Source organism: Mastomys coucha, unplaced genomic scaffold (assembly GCF_008632895.1).
Source record: "Mastomys coucha isolate ucsf_1 unplaced genomic scaffold, UCSF_Mcou_1 pScaffold23, whole genome shotgun sequence".
NCBI classification, from domain to species: Eukaryota; Metazoa; Chordata; class Mammalia; order Rodentia; family Muridae; genus Mastomys; species Mastomys coucha.
In genome coordinates this window covers 60,060,682-60,065,303 of record NW_022196906.1, presented here as the reverse complement: position 1 = coordinate 60,065,303, position 4,622 = coordinate 60,060,682, and positions in this window count along the sequence as shown.

Below are 4,622 nucleotides of genomic sequence, written 5' to 3'. Positions count from 1 at the left end.
CTTCTCTGCCCCAAGCCTGTGTGTTGCTATGAGAGCTAGCCTGAGGCTGGACTCCAGGGAGTAAAGGGCTTGTAGCAGTTGGCCAATAATAGCACCAACCTTGCAAACCCAGTTCCAGAAAGGTAGTTCTCATGGTCCTTTAGACACTTAAATACATACTTAAAGAAAAAAAGTCAGGGCTAGTGAGATGGTTCAGAGGTTAAGAGCACTGACTGCTCTTCCAAAGGTCTTGAGTTCAAATCCCACCAACCACATGGTAATGAAATCTGATGATCTGATACACTCTTCTGGTTTGTTTGAAGACAGCTACATATAACAATAAATAAATCTTTTGCCGGGCACGCCTTTAATCCCAGCACTTGGGAGGCAGAGGCAGGAGGATTTCTGAGTTCAAGACTAGCCTGGTCTACAGAGTGAGTTCCAGGACAGCCAGAGCTATACAGAGAAACCCTGTCTCGAAAAACAAACAAACAAAGATAGGGTCTCACCATGTAGTCCTGGTTGTTGTAGAACTCGTAGACCTGTAGACACAGAGAACTATATAGGCCAGGGTGGATTCAAACTCACAGAGGTCTTCCTACCTCTGTCTCCCAAGTTGTGGGATTAAAGGCATGTACCATCATACCCAGTACTCCTTTATTTTTTTCTCTGTAGCCTTAGCTGGCCACAAATTCATAGCAGTTCTCTTGCCTCAGCCCCAGAGTGCTGAAATTAAAGGTATGCACCACCACTGCCCAGCTTTTTTGTGGCTTTTGTTTTTGTTTTGTTTGAAACAGAGTTTCACTATATAGACCTGGGTAGCCTGGAACTGCCTATGTAGACCATGCTAGCCTGAAACTAAGAGATCTACCATCTTCTTCATCCCCATTTTTAACTTGAGACAGACAGAATCATGATATAAAGCACACTGGCTTTAAACTTGGATCCTCCTCCTGCCTCAGCCTTTCCAGCGCTAAAGATATAGATATGTGCCACAACTGTTGTGCCCTAACCCCTTAGGCTTTTTAAATTAATTCAGCCTGACCTTTAACTCTAGCTTAAGATGAATTTAAAACCCTCCTTTTTTATGCGTCCACCTCAGAAGTTCTCGGGTTACAAAAATGTGTGCCTAGATGACAGCCAGCCCTCTCCTAGTAGTAATAAACCAATTTTAAGTTTGGGGTTTTGTCCTGATTAAGCTGGAGCCTGGCTTGGTGGCATTTGCCTTTGATCCCAGCACTTGGGAGGCAGAGGTAGGCAGATCTCTGAGTTTGAGGCCAGCCTAGTCTACAGAGTAAGTTTCAGGACGTCTAGAAACCCTGTCTCAAACAAACAAACAAACAAACAGAAAGAAAAGAAATTCCCAGCCGGAAGACTACGTGGGTCCTGACAGTTTTTCTCCGGGAATCCCGTCTGAAGATCCAGAACCTCGACATCCTGTGGCTCAGTAAAGATGGTCTTTCTGGGGCTTGAACCCATGGCCTTGAACATGTTGAAAGTATTCTTTCCACCATGAAGCTCCTCCCGCAGCATCAGTGTTTATTGTAATCACCTGAGCAATAGGTCTGATTTTTTTTTTCCCCCACTGTGTAATGTTTTTCTTTGTTTTGTTTTTTCCTTTTGTAAGTAACAAGTACTCTGGGAGGTATGGAAGACCAAGGGTAGTATGTTGCATCTCATTGCGTGGTCACCCAGTGTCTACTGATAGCACTTGCCAAACAAGGTATTTACATCGGTGATTCCAAAATGGTGATTCTAGCTGTTTAACCGTCAGAGATTGGGCCTGGTTAGGGATGAACCTGGAAAGCCCTGGGCTAGAGCTCAGATTAGGCTGTCAGGATGTAAGTCCCACCCAGGAACTTGCCTGTGAGGCTCAAGGGGGGAATCTCATTTTCCTCACCCACAAAAGGTGATGGCTGTGATCTCCCCCTTGTGTGGGAAAGCACCACTGCGCTTGCCAAAGGTTGGCTCCGGTCTTCCTCTGTGAGTCTACTGGATAGGCTCTGTGGCCAACATAACAGGAAGCACCTGACCTTGGATGTATGAACTGTGGCCGTGACCCTTGTGAATTTCCCTACCACCAGCCTGGCATGTGTCAGCAACATTTATAGGAAAGGAGTCTCCGTACTGGTGGGAGTCTCTGTTTAACCCCAACCCAGGAACTAGCTTACTGGGATGTGTTGGTGGCCGACAATGGGCTAAAGAAGGATGTGGTAAGAACTTTCTTTCCCTCTGGTCTTGGGGCTGAAGCCTGTGAAGGAAAGGTGCGCCTTCCTGTAGAACACACGCTGCTGCGGTCACCTTAGGTGTCTGAAGGCCTGTGGGTAGTCTGGCAAACCATGACTTGGTTGCTTTCACATAGAACTCAGCAACAAGACGAGGCCCTGGGGAGCAGGGGTGTTCTTCTTGTCCCCTCTCCATGTCCACTCATGCTTGGGCTCTGGGAGCACCCTGGGTGGCTGGGCTCTGGGAGCACCCTGTGTGGCTGGGCTCTGGGAGCACCCTGGGTGGCTGGGCTCTGGGAGCACCCTGGGTGGCTGGGCTCTGGGAGCACCCTGGGTGGCTGGGTTCACTGTGTTTTTTGCCTGTCCCTCTCTTGTGCCCAGTCAATTAGGCTGTCAAAACAAAACAAAAAACAAACAAACAAACAAAAAAAACATAAAAACTTTGTTCAGCTGGGCAGTGGTGGCACACGACTTTAATCCCAGCACTTGGGAGGCAGAGGCAGGCAGATTTCTGAGTTCAAGGACAGCCTGGTCTACAGAATGAGTTCCAGGACAGCCAGGGCTACACAGTCAAGGGCAATGGTGGCATGCATCTTTAATCCTAGCATTTGTGTTGCAGAGACAGGTGGATCTCTGAGTTTGAGATCAGTCTGGTCTACAGAACTAGTTCTAGGACAGCCAGGACTGTACAAACTCTGTCTTGAAAAAAAAAAAAAAAAAAAAAAAAAAAAAAAAACAAAGAAACAAGACCCCCAAAGCAAAACAAAAAAAATCAAACCCCCACAATTCTGGAGGAAACAGATTGTAAAGAGAAAACAACTACCGATGACAAACAAAAAACAAAAGCAAACAAACAAAAAAACCCAAAAAACAAATTTAGCTTTGGAAGTGAATGTACCTGGATTCAAACCCCAGGAATGGGCAGAGGACCTAGTCCAACCACAGAGAGCTTGCCTAGCATAAATGAAGCCCTCATTCCATCCCTGACACTAACTAAAATCCATCCAGGTGGCACACTCTCTAATCCCAGTGCACAGGAGGTAGAGACGGGTCAGGACAAACTGCCTCAGTTCAAGGCAGAGCCTCTACTTCTCCTGTGTGTGATGTGGACTGATTCTGTGGGGTGCTGTGTCTCCTGCGGAGTGCTTAATAAACCCAGCACTGTACCCTCACAGAACACCTATGTTTGCTGAGCCTACTGACTTGTTCTCATTATAGAAACCTCAAGAGAAAGACAGCATTCAACCAACTTCACGGCCTGTGACGTTAAGAATTTGCCTAGGAGACCAAAGTTACTATGAGGGCCAGGGGATATGACTCTCTGGCAGGGCATAGCCTGAGCCCACAACTGAGGGCTTCCTTCTAGCTCTCTAGAGAGTCTGTGCTTCAGGTGGATGTTCAGCCCAGACTTTTGGGCTTGGACCATCCCCATTTTCCACATCTGGAGGATGCCCTAAGGCCCCGCCTGGCTCTTCACCAGCAGGCCACGGGCAGAGTGTGCTGCGGGCTCGTAGGGCCTTCCCTTATAAGGGCAACAACTTAGCTGTGATGAAACCTCATGGTCTCCCAGCTGGGTGGGCGGGGGAAGGGAAATGACTGAGGCTCCAAGGGCTACAGCTGTGAGCCCTGAGCCTCTGCAGGAACCCACCCACAAGCCTCTCTAGTCCCCATCCTGTGTCAGCTTCTCAGAGTGGGGCTTTCCAGAAAGTCCCACTGGTTGGACTGGGGAGGAGAGGAGGGTCCAGGCAAGGCTGGGAGGCTGGGAGTGGGAGGGAAGATTGGCTAAGAAGGGGACAGACTAAACCAAAGTGAAGTAGCAGGACTTCTCTGAAGCCGAAAGCTGGGGGTATGGACTCTGAATGGCTGCAGCCCACTGACACCTAAGCTGGATAAGCCCTCTGAATGCCTGGAGAAGGGATCAGGGAGGCTCCTGGGCAGGGAAGGGGTGGGCACTGGTCAGTTAGTTGACAGTGTCCCCCTGTATGGCTCCTGAAGTTCATGTCCCCAGAATTCACCAGCCCACTGTCCAGCTGAGAAACCAATCATGGAATCGCAGGATATGTAGATTGATAAGCATCTTTGAGATCATCTTGTGGAATCACAGGATATGCAGATTGATAAGCATCTTTGAGACCGTCCAGTCTCAACCACCAGTTTTAGATGAGGAAGTCACAGCTCAGAGGAAGGATCCAAACCTGCTTATCTGTTTTGCTAAAAATGTGTGTGGTATGTGTGTATATTCGGCTTTTCTTTGGTTTCTTATTAAACGTTCCTTTTAAAGAAATCACAAACCAGAACAGGGTGTGGTGGCACATTCCTGTCATCCAGTGCTTGGGAGGTAGAGGCAAGAGGTTCAGGAGTATAATGCTACCCCCAGCTATCTGTGGAGTTTGAGGCCAGCTAAGGCAACATTGAAAC